At 44.5% G+C, this 21,799-nt stretch overlaps 1 protein-coding gene across 1 annotated transcript in view; it reads right to left on the reverse strand.

Moving 5' to 3' along the window:
• CLIP1 (CAP-Gly domain containing linker protein 1) overlaps positions 1-20,690 on the reverse strand; it is a 121,718-nt gene extending 101,028 nt beyond the window's left edge. Inside the window, 1 exon segment of the mRNA XM_060170421.1 lies at positions 20,553-20,690. The gene's annotated coding sequence lies outside the window, so the exon portion shown is untranslated.
• Between the last annotated feature and the right edge of the window lie 1,109 nt (positions 20,691-21,799).

Raw genomic sequence — 21,799 nt, forward strand, 5'->3', positions numbered from 1 at the left:
AATGAAGCCCCAGTTTGGAGGTGACGCTACTGCCACCTAACACTTTATGCAAGACACAGAGAGCAGGTACTGCTCCAGCCACCTCAGGAAACTGCCACAGTGTCATTTCAAGATGCCTCTGGGATCACTCCCCGTCTGCTAACACCCACCACCATTCAGACCCCATCCTGATAACCCTTCCATGAAGAGGTCTTGCAAAGTGAATGAAAATTCAAAGGTTAAAGATTCAGTTCTATTCTCCCTGCATAAGAATATATGCTGAAGGCTTCCCTGGTGGCACAGCGGTTAAGAATCTGCCTGCCAATGCAGGGGACACGGGTTCGAGCCCTGGTCCGGGAAGATCCCACGTGCCGCAGAGCAACTAAGCCCGTGCGCCACAACTACTGAGCCTGCACTCTAGAGCCCGCGAGCCACAACTACTGAGCCCACATGCCACAGTTACTGAAGCCCACACACCTAGAGCCCGTGCTCCACAGCAAGAGAAGCCACCGCAATGAGAAGCCCACGTGCCGCAACGAAGAGTAGCCCCGCTCGCCGCAACTAGAGAAAGCCGCGCACAGCAACGAAGACCCAATGCAGCCAAAAATATATAAATTTATTTTTAAAAAATATGCTGAAAGCACAGAAATGCTTTCAATATTGAAAACTGATCTAAAGCAGTTAAATATTGTCCCCATAGATAAAACTGACTTTAAATTGGCAATTTTGAGTGTCTATGACCTACGTGTACAGGACGACTCATTTCTGAAAAGCCAATTGAAAGAGACTTATCCGACACATCTGGAAGGGAACACACCAAGCAAATCTAAAAAAGCCTCCTAGTCTCAAAGAAAGTAAATGTTTTAAGACTCTAGGTCATGTGTGTTTAGGAAAATAGGAACATGTGACTGTTACAGAGGGGAAAAAATAGGGAATACATAGGACAATGCTTTAAAAAAGAGGTCTACTTCAGAAACTGGGATGTTGAGTCTCTCGAATACTGACATGCTTTTCGGGGAAAAAAGCAGTAACAACAACAAAAAGATTTTGCCCACTTCATCTCTCAACTCATGGGAATCAAACTTAGGAAAAGGGTCCAATATCTACTTAAATAAAAAACTAGGAGGGGGCCCTCCCTGGCGGTCCAGTGGTTAAAGACTCCATGCTTCTAATGCAGGGTGCACGGGTTCAATCCCTAGTCGGAGAGCTAAGATTCCCACATGTCGTGCAGCCAAAAAAAAAAAAAAAAAGGAGGGAATAATTTATCAAGTGCTTGCACCCAGCACACAGGAACACAGAGGTCCTTGAAATTTGTTTAAAGGAGGACAATCCTTAAGAAAATTATATTATGTATTAACCCTCAGAGACTAGATTTCTGTATATCTGTGTGAACCAACACCTCTTCTTCCAACTTCCACTAAAACAAGTACAAAGAGCAAAGCAGGGGCTTCTGTGGTGGCGCAGTGGTTGAGAATCTGCCTGCCAATGCAGGGGACATGGGTTTGAGCCCTGGTCTGGGAAGATCCCATATGCCGTGGAGCAACTAGGCCCGTGAGCCACAACTACCGAGCCTGCGCGTCTGGAGCCTGTGCTCCACAACGAGAGGCCACAACAGTGAGAGGCCTGCGCACCGCGACGAAGAGTGGCCCCTGCTTGCCGCAACTAGAGAAAGCCCTCGCACAGAAACGAAGACCGAACACAGCCAAACATAAATAAATAAATAAAAATTAAAAGTTAAAAAAAAAAAGAGCAAAACAATATATTCAAAACCAAATGGTGACAACCTCTCAATTATGATATATCAGAATTTAGGCCTCTGGGTGATTAATTTATACCACTGACAAACCAAGTCTAATCATTCCAAATTGTTACTTGTCTAGTGCTATATATACATTTTCACAGAGCAAAAATATTATGTTTATTTGCAGGGAACGGGAAAATTGACAGCAAATTTCATAGCTGATTGAGCCACTGGTTATCTACATACCTATTCACACAGCAAAATACTTCTGCTCTACTGCTGAGTTTTCTATTTTCAAATCTCCTGCCAGAGGATACTTTAAAACAGTGATATTCTTATCATTATACATTATTTTTCAATAAATTACAGAGAGCCCAATGTCCATATCTTTACTTTTTATCTAGTGAAGTTGCAGAAAAGTCGACACAAATCTAGCAAAATGGAACAAACCGGTACCTCGTGGCGTCTGCAGAATTGCAGACTGTCTGCCAGCCCTCACCTCATATCCGGGCAGAAGTTGGGCAAACGCTGTGAGCAATCCTGGCTGTGAGGTCACAATGCCGGCATCACAAACAGCGATTCTGATGCCTGTCCGCCTCTAGGATGCAACCTCACCACGTTAAAGAAAAACCAGAAGGTTCCATAATCCTGAACCTGGAGCTGATGACCCCAAACATGCACCTTCTCCCAAGGAAGTATCCTCCCATGTAAAATTAAGCAGCATCATTCTCCACTACTGACCAGCACAGGCAATGCAGGTGAGCAGAGAAAAGCTCATCCACCTAAAGTTAAGTATCCAGTTCACCACCAGGAAGGTATTTTTTATATACTTCAAGTTTGCAAGTTTTTATTTCAGTTCAGTTTCAAACACCTTTCCTTAGTATTCTGTCCTGGAAAATTAAGCTATATTTAAGAATTCTGAAAACTGAGTAGGATGTAAATCATAAACTTAAGATATCACCTTGGTCTTGCCACTCTACCACATCGCTAACTTCACCGATCCCAACATTTACTGACTAAGAGGAATAAGGATTATAATGTGTAAGCTAGAGGTTCACAAGTACACAAGTACAAAGTACAAAGCCACAAGTACAAAGCCTCACCACAGCTCCACAATAGTGTATCTTTGCTAAGAAAGTCAAAATCGCCAGATTGTTGTCATTGCTGTGGTTCCCTCCCCCCACCCCCATGAGTTCTGGAATTTTCAAGCCAGCACACAGTAAGAATTAGTGACATTTTATTATTACTTCTAAGAGGTTAAACATTCTTAAATTGGAAGGAAATGTAATAAAGGATTAACAGTAATTATCTCTAGGTGATGGGATTACTGGCAGCTTTTAATCTTTGTTTCTGAAGCAGGAAAAAAAATTTTAATGACTTTTTTGGAGCCACAGTAAAATGGGCTGCAACCAGGGAGTGAGGAAGCAGACTCTACTGTGCTATGTGCACAGGAACATGAAACCAACAGGCCAGTGTCAGCAGTGAGAAGTGGGTACCCATGGGGAGAGGCTAGGTGTTCACCAAGCCGACTTCTTTCTCTTCCAGGAGTCACAGACCTCGTTTCCCAGCTCCCTTTGCAGTTCAGGGTGACCACGTGACTTGAGTCCTAGCCAATGGAATGAGAGCAGTGCCTGGGCTGTGTGCACTTCTAGGCCTCCCCCATAATATCTTCCTATTCTTGGCCCTTCCGGTGGCTTGATGGAGATGAGCAGGGCAACCTCAAAAGCATGGATGGAAGACAATGTGATCACAACTCGGAAGAAGCTTGAATCCCTGTATCACTTCTCTTCATTCCCCCATCAGAAAATACCTACCCTGGACTTTTCCATAACTGAAAATAAACTTTCATCCATTTAAGTCATTAAAATTAATGGAGTTTGCTACAGCAGCTAGCTTTTCTTACCTAATACAGTGGCAATGAGATAAAAACTCTTGCTAAGAGCTTTGGAATCATCTCAGCTAAGTAAACTCAAAGAATATTTTAGGATAAGCACCTGAGACAGAAATGCTTCACATCACAAAAAGCATAATTATATGAAAGATAAATAAACGCAGTGGTTAAGAATCCACCTGCCGGGCTTCCCTGGTGGCACAGTGGTTGAGAGTCCGCCTGCTAATGCAGGGGACACGGGTTCGTGCCCCGGTCCGGGAAGATCCCACATGCCGCAGAGCGGCTGGGCCCGTGAGCCATGGCCGCTGAGCCTGCGCGTCCGGAGCCTGTGCTCCGCAACGGGAGAGGCCACAACAGTGAGAGGCCCGCATACAGCAAAAAAAAAAAAAAAAAAAGAATCCACCTGCCAATACAGGGGACACGGGTTCAAGCCCTGGTCTGGTGAGATCCCATATGCCACGGAGCAACTAAGCCCGTGTGCCACAACTACTGAAGCCTACGTGCCTAGAGCCTGTGCTCTGCAACAAGAGAAGCCACCACAATGAGAAGCCCACGCACTGCGAGGAAGAGTAGCCCCTGCTCACCACAACTAGAGAAAGCCTGCGCACAGCAATGCAGACCCAACACAGCCAAAAATAAATAAATAAATAAATTTATTAAAAATAAATAAATAAATGTACTGTATTTTTTTTTTAAAGCAAAAAGACATTTTACTGGGACTTCCCTAGAGGTCCAGCAGTTCAGACTCCGTGCTTCCACTGCAGGGGGCGAGGGTTCGATCCCTGGTCGGGGAGCTAAGATCCTACCTGCCGCGTGGTGCGGCCAAAAAAAACCTAGACATTTTACTGGCAAGAGCAAAATATGTTTAAACATCACATAAGTCTGACTGTATGTAAGATAAGACTGATGATGAGTTGATAAGTGTTCAAGAGTTAGGTGATGGTACTACTCACTTTACTTATGTAAATGTCTGAAATTTCCCATAATAAAAAGTTTCTATTATAGAAGATATTTTAGTAAAATCCAAACTCCACCTTCTTCCTCACCCCTTGTAACCTAAAAAAAGCTTAAGCAGTTTACAGAAATGAGAGGTTCCTCAAAATAAGCAGTTCCCCACAACAAGCATGGTATAAATTACATCCAAATGAAAAGAAATAATAGTCTTCATAATTCTTCTCTGATTTCCTAAGGTTTTGTTTACTTTGGTTGTTTTGTGGGTTTTGTTTACTGTTATAAAAAATGTGGTTTTTTTAAAAAGTAGGAAGAGGGTTAGATTAGGAAATGAAACACTTGGATTCTGTCTCAGCCGGATGACCTTAAACTAGTATTTAACCCCTTCCTGGAACTCGGCACTCTCATCTATATAACCTAAGGATACTCATTACATAAGATCGGTTTCTAACTCCGTCCTTTCGTAGTTCCACTGTTTCAGATTTCAAATCCAAACTCCCTAAGTGAAAGGGCAAGGATTCACAAGTGAAAGGACTTGTGGCTCAAACTTTGCCAAAGTAAGAGTACTCTGCCATGAGGGAAGGAAGAACCACACCTGATAAGATCGGCCTCTAACAAGCGCAGAGTTTCCTGCTGCTCTCCAGCTCGGGACCGCATCTTCCGAGGCAAATCACATCTCCACATTCCCCCTCAGTCCCTTCACAGTCCATTTTGCCCCATCAGCTAAATGAAAATACTCCTCTATTTACTAAATCTGGAAATTCTATCTGGAGGCAAAGGAGAGTTGAAGAATTTGCAATGAATTTAATCTGCCAGGAGAGGGAGTTTAACAGTGAGCCTCCAAAAACAAGCTGCCCCCGACTGCAGAGTGAGCACCTACCTGGATGCTCAGGTTTCTGCTCGACCCTGCTGGGTGCCCGCGAGGAGACAGGGCATCAGACAGGTTAAGTGACTTACCTGTAGACAGCTGCACTCTGAGACTTCTGAGCTCCTGTCTATTTCTAAAATGTTAAAAGTCCACGCACTTTATAATAGAAAGGAAGGGGGAAAGAAGTTCTGGTTTAATGGAAAGTCTAGTTGAGAGAAAGATATTTCTGAAGCTGATTTTCGAGTCAAGCTAGAGAGAAAAACTCAAAGGCTGTGTTCTAATATCATGTTCCTGAATTTGGGAAGTTCATTCACAGCTTAATCCCCTCCCCTGAAGTCACGGTTACATAAGTGTCTGTTGCCTGCTGTGTCACTTGCTGTCCCCCACCCCCAATCCAGGAGACGCCTTGTAACCTGAGCTCCTCTGCTTCAGTCACTGAAAACACTTACACAACACCCTGGTCGCTTTCCAAACCGACTTGTACTTTTACTAAGGAAAGCCAAGTTATTCCATTTTTTCCCATCTTTCAAGTTTCATTCACATTGATATTTCTGTACACACGTAAAACACAAAGTTGAAGATCATTTTCGTATTTTCTTCAATTTCTGAGTAAAACAAGGAAGGTCAAGTATTTCAACTTCACAGGATAGCAAAGCACAATCAATAAGCTGGCAGGCTTGCCTGGGGCCAAGTTAAACATAACTCATCTCCTAGGTGAACAGAGCTGACAGTCCTCGTGTGGGAACTGTACAGTCATGCCTATTTATACACCCAAAGCCCACATTCCACTGCTCCACGCGGCACCCCCCCCCCACGTGTAAGGGCTTCTGGGGGACACAGGAAATGAATGACTCTAGAATACAAGCAGACACATTGCCTCCTCAGAGGTCTTTTCTGACCGCGCTTCCTGCCCTATCTCCTCCTCAGGACTGCTCTAGACACCGTGCAGTCGGCTATAATTGAATGATGAATCATACTCACTCCTGTTTGGTTTGCACATCACCCTATGACTAAGTTTCTCCTGGTCGGGGATGAAATTTGCCTCTGAATCCAACGGGCGTAAAAAAAGTATCTGATACTCAGCAAGAGTTCAAAAAAGTCCTGAACTGACTCAACAAAACAAGAACCCCCAAAATGATGCAATTTCCAAACTAAAGCATCATCTTCTACGCATTTGGTGAAGATGACAGTATTATAAGGTTTCCCAACCCTGGAACCTCCTTTAAAAAGTAGGCCAATGAGGCTATGGGCAAACTGTTCAATTACCACCTCCAGTGAATGCTATGTAAGAGCTGTAAGTCTCTAAAATTAGATTACCTTTGTTGACACAGAGATACTTGCTCTGTCCAACAGAAATACAATGCGAGGCAAATGTGTAATTTTGAATTTTCTAATAACCATATTTAAAAATTTTTTAAAACCAGGTGAAATTAATAAACTATTTTTGTTAACCAAATATTGATATATGCAAAATGTTACTTCAAATGTAATCAATATAAAATTATTAATAAGCTATTTTTACATTTTTTTTCCTATCAGGTTTTTGAAATGCAATTGTGTATTTTATACTCAGATCTCAACTTGGACTTGCCAACAGCCATATGTGGCTTATGGCTACTGTACTGGACAGTGCAGCTCTAGAACATACGCTTAAGGTAGATTATAAGGTAGCTCTCCTCTTGACATCGATAATGAACTTGCCAATCAGATACCCCAAGTCCCCGTGGGTATGCAACATTCGTCTTTCCTATCTCATTACAACACACATGTGAGGGAAAGGAACAAATGTGTAAACTCTTTTTTTTTTTTTTTTTTTTTTTCCGGTACGTGGGCCTCTCACTGTTGTGGCCTCTCCCGTTGCGGAGCACATGCTCCGCAGCCATGGCTCACGGGCCTAGCCGCTCCGCGGCATGTGGGATCTTCCCGGACCGGGGCACGAGCCCGTGTCCCCTGCATCGGCAGGCAGACTCTCAACCACTGCGCCACCAGGGAAGCCCAAAATGTGTAAACTCTTGAATGTAAAACTGAATAATTTAATTGTTCTTAAGATAAAGAAAAAATAACATTTCTAGTAAGAGGACCTGTTTTTTTTTTAATTTTTTTTTTTTGTAAGAGGACCTTTAAAATATCTATTTGACAGGGATACATGATGTACAAAGAAGCCCTGCTTATAGCACAAGGCACTGCCCAGTAAAACTGATAGCTCAATGCAAACAGTTTGAAAACACACCCACACAAAACTCAAAGCAAAGTACAGAGATTAAATTACAGATGAAAATTTAATAAGTGTGTCTCAAGACACAAGAAAGGAACCTGAGAGGTAGTGACTGGCAGATTTAAGGGCGATGTAGCAGGAGGCAGCGTTTCAAGCACGAAGAGGGGCATGAAAGCATCGTTCTACTGCAGTGGCATCACGCTCAGCTACTTCTGGCTTTCTGATTGCAGAAAACCAACATAGAGTCAAGGAAGGGTGGAAATAAGAACATGTGGAAAGACAGGCCTGGAGACTGGGGGGAAAACTATAGGAGAGAAGGAGGGGCTCAGGATGAAACCGCACTGTCAGTTATTCATTTCTTACTAATCTGTTATTTTTTCCCCCCAAACTTTAGTAAATTGGCTTTGACTTAGAAACAGTCTAATGGCTAGAGTTTAAAATATAAGACCCAGGGAAGAAAAGCAATGTCCCAAGTTTGAACATCTGGGATACATGTCAGTCTACTTAATGGAGACACAGAACACTCCTTGGGGGATGAAGAGGGGAGCATCTCCTCCAGGGCGAGGGCTTAATGTGAGGGAACGATGATGAGTGACATGAAGCCACCTAAGGTCAGCCTAAGGTCCCGGCCTCCCAGAAGCTTGCCCCTTGAACACAGAAAATGTGTGTGATGTCACAAACACAGTTTAGGGCACAGGCCACCAAAGAGCCACTGCTTCACGTTAGTGTGATAGCAAGTGAGATAAACTAAAGTGAAGAGTGAGCAGGGAATTGGAGCCATTTGGTTTTAGCAGCAACTAAGTGGTTGGCTTAAAGGGTAAAGCGAGAGGTAAGTCTGCTGAGGCTGGCTGATGACAGAGAGGGAAAATCCAGACGGCCCCTCTGTTTCTTTATTCCACCATCTTCAGCAGAGCATTCCAATACTCAGGAATAACGGAGAGATTAGCCAGGGGAAAAGGTCATACAGCCCTCTCAGAAATAAACATACACAAGAAGTGAAAGGGAGAAAATGAGAGACTCCATCTTCCAGAGAGGTGACTGTCCTTCCGCGTGCTATGCCTAAAAGGGTGGGCCAGTGTCTCAAATTTGTTCAGGAGGCCAGGGCATCTGGAAACAGTGGTGTTCTTAAGAGAATACCATGAAATACTGAGATACAGTACAAAGTCTAAAACATCTAAATGTATCCATAGCAGCGGAAGACTAAGACAAACTAAGAAGCCCTATACAAGGTGAAAAATGAAATTAAGAAAACCACTGTTCATTACTTAATTTCTTGTATACACTGGAAAAAGCAGCATCTCAGTCTAGCCTAAAGATTACTAGCATTCTCCAACAATCACCTGCCTAAAGAAACAGAACCTTCTAACGACTGAAAGTTGCCTGATATCTCTCTCACAACTCATTCACGTTATTTTGGTACTGCTTTTGATAAATTTACAGTTAATCCACAAGCTGAAGACAGAGCTAGCAATAATTGATATTCGTGGAGTGCTAAGTTTATACTTTTCAGAAATCATTACAAAGCATGACACAAGGGCTTCCCTGGTGGCGCAGTGGTTGAGAGTCTGCCTGCCAATGCAGGGGACCCGGGTTTGTGCCCCGGTCCGGGAGGATCCCACATACCGCGGAGCGGCTGGGCCCGTGAGCCATGGCCGCTGAGCCTGCGCGTCCGGAGCCTGTGGGAGCGGCCATGACAGTGAGAGGCCCGCGTACCGGAAAAAAAAGAAAAAAAAAGCATGACACAAAACAATAACGTAAGTTAAAGGGAGGGAAAAGGAGACATGGAGACACAAGTAAAATTAAAATGTAAAAACACCAACTTAACTGTGGTGCCACTTGTCAGTACTTCCATTCAGGCCCACATGTACCAAATTTACTACCTTGTTTACAGGATTTACTTATACTAACTCCCAAGAGACACATGTCAGAGTAAGAGTACTAGCATTTATCCTTCAAAACCATAGTCCTCACTGTCTTCACTTGCAACAAGGAACTATTCCTTGTTGACATTGGATCAATGTGCCTTTCATATGGTAGATTCCTTAACAAATATTTATCCAATATTAAAGCCATGTCCTTTTTAAAAAAATTCCATTGTCAACAATATTGCTAAACACCAGTATTTCCTCAAAGATTTCCGACCCCTGAGTAGCCCTTGCTACCCAGACTGATGACAGCAACAGGACAACCCAAATGTCAAAGAGCTCTTGACGGGTTACTCAGGGGTTGGAAAGCTTTGAGGAAATACTGGTGTTTAGAAAGAGTCCAGAAGGCATAATTCTGGGTCTTCTTTAGCCTTTTGTCACCTTATTGTACTAGAGGACCACTAAGATCTGTTTTCACTGATACTTATCTACATAAGTATTTATATATTTCACACACAATATACAACTTTTTAAACAGGCCAGGCTCAAATAGCTTTAAAATTAACACAAAGATTAAAAACACAAACTACATATCTCTAGCAAGGATAAAGTACATAAGATGAAAATAAATAATGTAGTCACCGTTTGTTTAAAAGGATCAATGTGAGAGGGCTTCGCTGGTGGCGCAGTAGTTGAGAGTCCGCCTGCCGATGCAGGGGAAACGGGTTCGTGCCCCGGTCCGGGATGATCCCACATGCCGCGGAGCGGCCGGGCCCGTGAGCCATGGCCGCTGAGCCTGCGCGTCCGGAGCCTGTGCTCCGCACCGGGAGAGGCCACAACAGTGAGAGGCCCGCGTACCGCAAAAAAAAAAAAAAAAAAAAAAGGAGGGGAATGTCAAGCTGAGCTATTCTGCTCATTTACACAAGTTTTGACAAAATTCCTGTGACTGTGTAACTCTAATACCACCAGCTTAGAGACGGGATCTTGAAAGGAACTGAAATCACTAGGCCTGGTTAGTATCTCCCAGAAGAACTTAATAGGTCAGCAGCAGTCAATTATACTAATATGTAAAAAGGAGCAAATGTGCTTAATATAGCATCATAAAATTTTAGAATCAGAAGAGACCTGCAATCTAGTTCAACTTCCTCATTTTACCACTGAGGAAACTGATTCTAAAAAGTGAAATCACTTGTTAAGGTCAGTTACTTAAGAGTCTAGGACTTAAACCCCAGTCCCCAGTTTAAAGACTCCTGACCCTAAACAATACTGATGAATAAAAGTTTCTGATCTGTTATAAACAGCAGTGAGATGAGTCAATCTCAAGGCAAGTTAAAACTCGTTTCCCTTTCCAGTCTTCACAAAGGAATAAAAGTAAGCATATTTTCGCTTGCCCTGAAACAGCCACACATTGCCCATACCAAAAGCAAACACTTCGCAACTGTTTGTTCTGATGGGGGGGGGGGGAGGGCACAAAGACAACACAAAGAAGAATCAATGACTTCCTTACTGGGTTTTTTTGCCTCTTTATAAAAATTTTCTTGCTTTTACTTTGCAAATGAGCAAGTTTAATAGTTGCAGGTCGGGAATTCCCTGGCGATCCAGTGACTAGGGCTCGGCCCTCTCAATGCCAGGGCCTGAGTTCAATCCCTGGTTAGGGGACTAACACCCCACAAGCCACATAGTGTGGCCAAAAAAGAAAAATAAAATAGTTGCAGGTCTTTAGAGCAAATGGAAAAAATAACCACATTTCTGTTTTCACAATACTGAAGGATACTCGGCTACTTCGAATTTATTCATAAGTCCCTACGACAGTTTTCCGTACAACCACCCTAGATGCTGTCAAAGGAAACTAGGAATTGTTTCATTTGGATCTTAACACCCAACTTCATTGTTGGTTATTTTTTACCTGTTAGGTAATCTTCTACACAGACACACAGCTAGTTCTATCAGACCTTAGAAAGAAAGAAACCCCTTTTAATTAAACTGTGGGAAATAAAACTGACAAATATACCGAAGGGCCTGGGGTTTAGCAAGGTACAAGTTCTGACATGGGGAGCGAGAGTTCCTTTTCCATGCTGGATATTTAGCTCCTCATAAATTCAAGTTCTTCAGGGAAAGCTGTTCATTAAAAATGTGCCCTTCAGGGCTTCCCTGGTGGCGCAGTGGTTGAGAATCCGCCTGCCAATGCAGGGGACACGGGTTCGTGCCCCAGTCCGGGAAGATCCCACATGCCGCGGAGTGGCTGAGCCCGTGAGCCGTGGCCGCTGAGCCTGCGCGTCCGGAGCCTGTGCTCCGCAACAGGAGAGGCCACAGCAGTGAGAGGCCCGCATACCGGAAAAAAAAAAAAAAAAAACTACACTGAAATAAGACCTCACACCCATTAAGATGGCTACTATAAAAAAGAAAAGAAAAAGTGTTGGCAATGATATGGAGAAACTGGAACCCTTGTACACTGTTGATAGGAATATAAAATGGTACAGCCTCTGTGGAAAACACTCTAGTGGTTCTTCAAAAAATTATGAATTACCATATGATCCAGTAATTCCACTTCTGGGTATATACCCAAAAGAACTGAAACCAGGGTCTCGAAGCAATAGTTATACACTCATGTTCACAGCGTCACTATTCACAATAGCTAACATGTGGAAGCAACCCAAGTGTCCACTGAGAGATGAATGGATAAGCAAGATGTGGTGTAACCATACAAATGGAGTATTATGCAGCCTTAAAAAGGAAGGAAATTCTGACACATGCTACAACAAGGATGAACCTTGACGACATTATGTTAAGTGAAATAAGCCAGTTACAAAAAGCCAAATACCGTATGATTCCATTTATATCAGGTATTTAAGAGTAGTCAAAATCATAGAGACAGAAAGTAGAATGGTGGCTGCCAGGGGCTGAAGGAGGGAGGAATGAGGAGTTACTGTTTTATGGGTAAAGAACTTCAGTTTTGTAAGATAAAAAGAATTCTGGAGATGGAGGGTGGTGATGGCTGCACAACAACGTGAATGTCCTTAATGCCACTGAACGGTACACTTAAAAATGGTTAAGATGGTAAATTTTATGTTATGTATGTTTTACCACAATAAAAACAATTTTAAAGAAAATAACTGGGGACTTCCCTGGTGGCTCAGTGGTTAAGAATCCACCTGCCAATGCAGGGGACATGGGTTCAAGTCCTGGTCCGGGAAGATCCCACATGCCGCAGAGCAACTAAGCCCATGGACCACAACTACTGAAGCCTGCATGCCTGGAGCCCATGCTCCACAATAAGAGAAACCACCACAATGAGAAGCCCACACACCACAGCGAAGAGTAGGCCCCGCTCACTGCAACTAAAGAAAGCTCGCGCACAGCAACGAAGACCCAACGCAGCCGAAAAATAAATAAATTAAAAAAAAAAAAGATAACCGGTATGCCTTTGTATGCCCTTTTTATCCTAAATGGTAACATACTATTTTTCTGCAGTTTGCTTTTATACTTAATATTTTAAAGGGAAAAAAAAATGATAACTGGGATATTTTCCAAAGAAGCCGTACAATGACAACTAAGCACATGAAAAGGTACTCAACATCACTAGCCATCAGGTAAATGCAAATCACATCACAATGAGATATCACACTTCATCCTCACTAGGACGCCTGTAATCAAAAAGATAATAACAAGTGTTGATGACGATGTGGGAAAACTGGAATCTCGCTCACTGCTGGCAGTACAACCACTTTGGAAAACAGTTTTTCAGTTCCTCAAAAGGTAGGGTTCCCACATGATCCAGCAATTCTATTCCTAGGTGTGTACCTAAGATGAATGAAAACATATGTCCACACAAAAACTAATACACACATGTTCACAGCTGCATTATTCGTAACAGGAAAAAGTAGAGACAACCCAAATGTCTATCAGCTGATGAACAAACAAAATGTGGTATATCCACACAGTGGAATGTGATTCAACCATAAAAAGGAATGAAGCAGCATTGATATATGCTAAAACATGGATGAAGCTTGAAAACATTTTGCTAAGTGAAGTCAGTCACACTGTATGATTCCATTTATATGAAATGTCCCGAATAGGCAAATCTCTAGAGATAGAGAGTAGGGGTTGGGAGAGTAAGAGGAAATGAGGAGTGACTATTAGTGGGTACAGGGCTCCTTTTTGGTGTGAAGAAAATATTCTAAAACTGAGTGTGGTGATGGCTGCACAACTCTATGCAAAAAAGATAACTGGGGGAAAAAAAGATAATTGGTATACCCAGAAGTTTTCCTATTTACCACCTACAACCAGATATTTTTGACCAAACATAAAAAAAAAACTTGCCAAAAAACTTAATGATTATAAAGTGCTAGAGACCAGTAAGAGGGACTCCTTCTCAGGACAGGGAAGCCTTTGCCTGATATAAACCCAGACATCTTAGCTCTATTTCCTGTTACCTGCCCTCAAACTTCAGAGCGGTAGACTGTCTGCTATCATCTCAACACACTACCTTTATGCCTTTGCCCAATCCGGCCTAGAATGTCTTCTCTAACCCACCCCTGCCTAGACACCCTCCGTCTCCATCAATGCCAAACACAAGAGCTAATTCCCACTTCGGAAGCTTCCTTAATCCCCTCTCATACACACACACCCATGCCAAGAGAACGGACCCTCTTCCAGGGTCCCAGCACGTCTCCGCCTTAGCCTCCACCTCGCCCACAGTTAGCTGTCTCACCTAGTGAGACAGAGTCTTTGCAGCACTCAACAAATGTTTGATAAATCGGTATTTCTGGGGTTTTCGCCCACCCCACGGGACACTCTCTATTGGTCACATTCATCTGAAAAGCTTTACTAAAAATGTAACCATTCGCAAAATAAGCCAGGTGACTCACAGGCAACTAGTGATCCTGGACTAGTCTTTCCTCTGTCTCCTCGGTCTCTTTGGTATTTGAAAGCGCCGACTCCCTTAGCACTATGACTGTCAACGAATCCCTACATTAACAGAGTAACCCCAGCAGGTGGACAGGGCAGGTGTTACCCCACTTGACAGAGTGAGAAGCAGACTGAGAGAGGTCAAGCAACTTGCCCAACTTCACATGACTCATGGAGTTGAGGCTGAAGCAAATCCAGGACCTCAAACTTCTCTTTTTTTTTCTCTTTTGGCCGAGCTGCGTGGCATGCGGAATCTCAGTTCCCGGACCAGGGATGGCCCCCCTGCATTGGAATCGTGGAGTCTTTACCACTGGACCGCCAGGGAAGTCCCTCAAACTTCTTAACAGTAGTTCTGATTCCCCATGTTGGTTTACCCAGAATATTTCCAGTGAAAATATTACACTTTTAATTACTTCAAAATAGAAATATAGATCCAGCCATAAATATATTTTTTTAAGTATAAAGAAAAAAAGATTAGAAGGACATACTCTAGAACACTGAAATAATCTTCTCTGAGCAGTAGGATTATGGATAATTTGCTTTTTTCTGTGTTTTTTAATATGTGTGCTTTATATCTTACACATTGAAACCACATATTATAGGATAACCAATATATGTTATTAAAATGTAAGAGCCCTTGTAAAACTGGTACATAAGGGGAAAATAAACCTGAGAACCTAAAAAAGTAACAACTTCACTAGAAAAAATTTTCTAAAATCTGAATCTGACTCTGATACTAGATTCTCAGTGTCACAACCGAAGCAAGCCACGTGTGCCTTACAACAGAAATTAGCAATACTTTTTTCCAGTCACCCATGTGTGAAAGAAACTTAGTGATAAAAGTTTTCTTTCACTTAAGCTGTAAAAGAAAAAAAAATTACCCTGCCTATAAAGTTTATTTTTCTATAGTGTGGAAAAGAGAAGTCTAAATAGGTTACTTCCTGCCTTACGATATTAGAAGGCAATGTCTCCAGTAAGAAATCATTCTATTGAGGAAACCAGATAAAGAGAGAAGGCAGGAGATAAAATGATTTCATTGAAAGATTTTTAGGGAAATTTCCCTAATATCTCTTATTTTTCCTGAGAAGACAGGGAAAAATTATGCCAAATATTTCAGCGCACTACTTGACCAGGGATCTGTAGAATCAGGAAAAAAAAAATCTCATTAAAGTTGTCTTCCCTTTTACAACAAGCACAAATTTTGGATGATTTGCACCTCCTGAACATCCGGATCTTCAGGCCTTTAACTTCAGAGAAGATACAGTAAATCAAGGACTTGGCAATTTTAAGAGTAAAAAATGGGCAGAGTTAAAACTGGGATCTAACCCAAGCTATACTTAGACATAAGTAAGCAAAGGAGAATACAAATATCAAACTACTTAATTCAAGTTAGAAGAATAATATATTAGACCTTATGCTTATATAAAACATTAGGGCAGCAAAATGTCTGTCTGTAGTCTCACTGGAATTCCTAAGAGGCAAATGAGAATACAACTCCCCGAGGAAAGAGATAGCAGAAAGGGTTCCCAACAGGGATTCTGTAATAGGAGTACTTCTTTTCTAAGATTTTGCAAAGAACACTTTTAAGATTTTGTTGCTGAACCACCATAAGACAGACAATTAAAAAACAGACTCACCCACTGAGTTAGTGCTAGTGGAATCTGTCCTTCTGGAAGTGCCAGATGGAGATTAAAAAAAAAAAAAGCTCTTTACTAATTGTGGCCAAGATTCCTTGGTACTTGGTGCCAGGGCCAGGATATTAACCCAGATGTCCTAGCCAAATTCAAGGTTGGTTAATTACAGTCTGCCAACCCACCCCAAAAAAAAAAAAAAAAAACAACTCCTCTGTTCCCCTGATTTGAAATCTGAAGAAGTCACTCTTGAAATTCTTGTACAGCACCATCAATATGTTTTCCCTTAAAAGTGCATTGTAATTCAAATGCTGACTTAAAGCATATGGATTCCTTGAGTTCCATCTACATGGGAAACATATACTATGCATATTAAAAATATATAAGATGCTATATTAGTTTAAAGCCTGCCTAAACAGTTCTCTAAAAAATTCATATTCAGAGTAATACTGTCACTGCCTTCCAATTAAGACTGAAGAGACTTAAATAAAAGTTTATATTAAACACAGATTTTGAACCATGAAGCTTTTAAGACTAAAAAGGAAGGCTTTACTGCCAGGAGCACAATTCCAGGAAAAAGCTATATTTGCAAATGTCAGTTACAAGGCCTCCCAGGGTTGAGCAAAAATCCTGCACACAAACAGGAAAGTATACACTTAACAGCAAGTCTGAACATCAAGTACTGGTCTGGCCTTTCTGCCAGCCACTTACTCAAGGTTCCACTGCCAACATATTCTGTGCATTGCTTAAAATAATATAAACTATGTTCAATTTCTAGCTCTGTATTCACTGGCTGTGCGGCCTTTTAGGGAAGTTAGTGAAATTCTTTAAGCCTTACTTCCCCCATCTTTAACTTTTTCTTCATCAAAATCACTAATAACATGGCACAAAATTCTTTATCTTTCACTATTTTAAAATATTTTAATACATATTTTAAGGGCTACAACCTGCATGGCCTTAAATTATCTGTCTCCTCCCAAGCTCCCACCTCAGGACCCTTGTCCTTGCTGTTACCCCTTCTTAGCATGCTCTTCCCTCTGGGATCTACATTCCCTCACTTATTCTAGATCTTTATTTAAAAGTCATTTTCTCAGCTAGGTCTCTTCTTATCACCCTATCTAAAATTTCCATTACCCTAACTCTTGTCCCCCAAACTTCATATTCCCCCTTTCCTGATTTATTTTTCCTTACCATGTACCACTCTCCAACATTTTTAATATGGTTATTGTCTGCCTCCCCTACTTGAAGAGGAGTTTCAAGAGAGCAGGGATTTCTGTCTGTTTTATTTACTGTTGTATCACCAGCACCCGGCACACAGTAGGTACTCAATAAATATTTGTTGAGTGAATACCAAATGAGACCCTAAGTACTGCCCACATATAAGTACACCATAGCCCCACAAGCTCCCTTTGGGAAGACTCCCACAGATTTCAAAATTACTGAAAAGAACTACTGGTTTGCAATGATTAGTAAACAACAGTGTCCATTCTTTATATCAGAGAAAAACACTCAACCTCTCACCTCATTTGTACAAGGAAGAGAGGGAAAGAAGCTGATAATTCAGATAAAGTGGAAAATTATATGAGGTGAAAAGTCTCACTTTAGTTAACACTGCACGAAGTTTTCTTTTAATGTTAACGAATATTAAGCCATCTTCCTGTGACTTTACTACACTACTTTCAGTTTTTTTCTTTAGCTTTAACTTCTATAAAGCCAGTCCTGAAACTTATGGACCTCATATTTTCAATTAACTAAATAATAAATATTTACTGAGTACATGGGACTCTGCAGAATTCTGTAGAGGGTGCTATAAAGTGAAATACAAGGTCCTTGATAGATAGATAGATATACACACACATATCATTGAGATATACACACACACACACACACACACACACACATTGGGAAGAACAGAAAATACATCTGTAAAAAACAATGAAGAACATCTGGCAGCCAACATGTGACAAATTCAAATGTGCCTACCTTTGTATGGAGTATAAGAGACCCAAGTCATCTCTTACACACCATGAGTTGGGTTTGGAATCCCAAAAGAGACAGCACGTAAAAGCAAGAGTCAAACATGACTGACTTAATGAGTCACATAGCACGCGACAGACTCAACGTTAGACACTAGGCTAAAAAAAAAAAAATTTAAAGTAAGTAAGAGAAGCACCAAATTCTAAACTCCTAAAGAACAGAAACCAGATCTGCCTACGTCATACTGAAGCACAATTAGGAGCTTAAGCAATTGCTGAAAAAAAGAGGGAAGGGCCGATCTTTATCTTTAGACAAAATACCTTTGCAAGGTCCACCCAGTTCCATTTTTTACCCTTTTAAACAATGCCTAGTGGGAAGCCTAAGCTGTACTTTACCACTTTCTCTGAACCTCAAAAACCTAGGATAAGCTCTTGGCCAAGCAATCACCCACTTTCTTTGCTTTAAAAAGGGCCAGCCACAGGCTTCCCTGGTGGCGCAGTGGTTGAGAGTCCGCCTGCCGATGCAGGGGACACGGGTTCGTGCCCTGGTCCGGGAAGATCCCACATGCCGAGGAGCGGCTGGGCCCGTGAGCCATGGCCATCGAGCCTGTGCATCCGGAGCCCGTGCTCCGCAACGGGAGAGGCCACAGCCGTGAGAGGCCCGCGTACCGCAAAAAAGTAAATAAATAAATAAAAATTAAAAGGGCCAGCCTTGGGCTTCCCTGGTGGCGCAGTGGTTAAGAATCCCCCTGCCAACATAGGAGACACGGGTTCGAGCCCTGGTCCGGGAAGATCCCACATGCCGCGGAGCAACTAAGCCTGTGCGCCACAACTACTGAGCCCGCATGCCACAACTAGAAGCCACCGCAGTGAGAAGCCCGCACACCGCGCAGCAATGAAGACCCAAGGCAACCAAAAATATGCAAGTTTTTTTTAAAAAGACCCTATAAAAAGGGCCAGCCTTGCTCCTTGCCAGAGAGGCACTATACTAATTTAATTACTCAGCACCTGGAGTCAGAATACCTGAGCTCAAATCCTGACACCACCACTTATCAGCTGTGTGACCCTGAGCAAGGTTCCTGACCTTTCTATGCCTCCTCTGTAAAATGGGGATAATAACAGCACCATCACTGGATTAGGTTAATTAATGAGATAAAACATATAAGAGACTTGCCCAGGGCATGAGCACAGGAAGCCCTCAATAAATGTTAATATTTCCAGAGAAAAATGCCCCAAAGCTGAGGAGCCACATACCTGAGGATTCTTGCAAAAGATTATCATTAAACCCAAAATTCTACCACATTTGGTCTCCGGACTTGTGCATACTATAGGTAACGGTAGTAATTAAATAAATAAAATAAAATAAAAACCAGTAACACCCACCAGAACCAGAACCATAAGAGCAGCAGCAGTAACACTAATGCTGAGCTCTTACTGGCCAGGCACTGTCCTAACCTGAAACAGGAAGAAGGCAAGGCCGCTGAATCCAACAAAAATAACAACAAAAAGCAGCATTTTCTCCACCCTCCTTCTTAAAAACGGTCATTGGCGCCCAGGTTTTGCTAAAAGCAGGTAACTGAAGATTACAGACTTAACGTGCAATTTCTTCACATCAAAGAGGTGGGGCTGGGAAGGGAGGAGGGAGGGAGTGGTGCTCGGCTCCTGCCAGATGGAAAAGCCACATGAAGTGGAGAAACAGCCGAGTTCAAGGTTTCTCCCCAGATCAAAATCAGATTTCTGAAGCACAGGACCTCCAAAGGAGGGGAATCAGAAGGCTCTGCTTTTAAAATAACCTCTGAACAAGTGTCATCTGTCTTCCGAGCCAATGCCCCGCCGAGGCAGAAGGTTCGGGTTACGGGGCAGCGGTGTTATTTCAGAAATCCCTGTCACCTCTTGTCATCCACCTTCTCCAAGAATCACAGTCCCACTCGGAGGGGGGGGTGGGGCTGGGGGACAAAAGCCACGGCCGCCCAGGCCCCAGGCCAGCAAGGCCAGCCCGCCGGCCGGCGCCCGCCACGGAGGCCACGGCCAGGTTGCCCTCCATTCCGGCTCGCGGGCACCGCGGCCAAGGGCCCGAGGCACACTCAGGTGCCCGCCGGGGCAACAGGTCCCGCCGGGCCTCGGCCCCCCGGGCGTCCGCCCCCCACAACCCCCTTCCGGGGCCGAGGAGAGCGGAGAAGGGTGCCGGGGAGGGAGCGGCGCCTGGGGCGGCGCAGGGGCAAGGAGTCCAAGCTCCATCTTGAGGCGGGCGGAGGAAGGGAAGGCCGGGCTCGGCGCTGACAGGGCCGGCCACTTTTCCGGCTCCGGGCGGAGCACCCCAGGGACCGCCGGCCTCCACGGCCATCGCCCTGGGGTTCCCTGCGGCCCCTCGGGGTCGCCCCGGCGCGCGGGACTCGGTCCCCCTCTCGGACGCCGGGCCCGGCCCCCGGCCCCGAGCCGGGCGGGCAGGAGCTGGCCGGGCGGAGCGGGAGGGGAAAGGTGAGGAGGGACGAGGAAGGGGAGAGGGCCCGCGCCGCGCCCCGCTCACCGCTCGCCGCCGCCGCCTCGGTCGCCGCCAGTCACCGCCACCTGCCCCACTGCAGCAGCAGCAGCAGCAGCAGTAGCAGTAACAGCAGCCGCGCGGCCACCGCCTCCCGCCTCCCGGCTCGTCGGCTCCGGGCGGGGGAGAGCGTGACGCGCCGCCGCGGGGCCGGGCGGGCACGCGCCGCCTGGAGAAGACGCCGCGGCGGCTCCTCCCCGTGCGCTCGGCCGCCGCGCCCAACCCGGTCGGCCCCGCGCCCCGAACCTCGCGGCCCGCACCCCGCGGCCGGCGTCGGGCCCGAGCCCCGCACCGCCGCCTCTTTGTCTGCACCCGCCGCGGCTCGGAGGAGGCGAACCCCAGACCGCCGGCACGCCCGCCGTCCGGCCCTCAGACCCTAACGAGGACCGGGATGGGGAGGAAGGTGCTAGGGAAACCCGAGAGGCCTGGACTAAGGGGCTTCTCATCATCACGGTTAGTTCCCCATTTTCTGAAAGTGTTCCCCAAATTTGCAAGTCACACCCGATAGCTCCATTCAGTCTTGACCACACAGCCTGTTAGTTTGGAGCCGATTCCCCCCCCGCAAATCCCCAGGGTGAGAAACCCTTTGAAACAAGCTAGGAGGAGCTACTCACAGCTGGTTAAGTTTAGGGAGCATCCTCTCTGCCCTCCTCGCCCTCCAGAGTGAGGAATCCCTGGGGGAAACGCTGAAAGGCGCTGCCTACAGCAAGTGAAGCTTGGGAAGAACCATCTCTGCTCTCCCTTTCCCACCAGGGAAAGAACGAGGGTTAAAAATCCCGTGAAACAAGCCCAGCACTTGCACCGTTAGTTTGAGAAAAGCCTCTTTTATTCGCCCCAGCCGCTTGGACGGAAGCCCTGGTTGATGTCCCGTCCTCCCACCTCCCCCCAGGGATCTCCTTTAAAAGCTTTTGAAAGGGACTGAAGGGAAGGCAGCAACAGCCTGCTCCGGGCTGGTGCAGCGAGGGCGGCCAGCATTTCACTCCCATGGACCATGGCAACCCCAGAAGCTTGGCAGCTCCTGGGAGGAATTTGCAGCTGTCAGGGATGCCCAGGATTTTGCAGCGACTCAGGGGTGGATAAGGGGCCCAGGGCTTCCTCCTCCTCTCCGGTAGAAGGGAATAATCAGGAGGGTGACCCCTTTGCTGACCTTTATTCAAAGCACCGTGCTGCCCGGACCAACAGGCGTGCACAGAGCAGGGGGAGCAAACGACATTGAAAATGCATGGAATTCTGAA

The sequence above is a fragment of the Lagenorhynchus albirostris genome, chromosome 14 (assembly GCF_949774975.1).
Source record: "Lagenorhynchus albirostris chromosome 14, mLagAlb1.1, whole genome shotgun sequence".
Taxonomy (NCBI): domain Eukaryota; kingdom Metazoa; phylum Chordata; class Mammalia; order Artiodactyla; family Delphinidae; genus Lagenorhynchus; species Lagenorhynchus albirostris.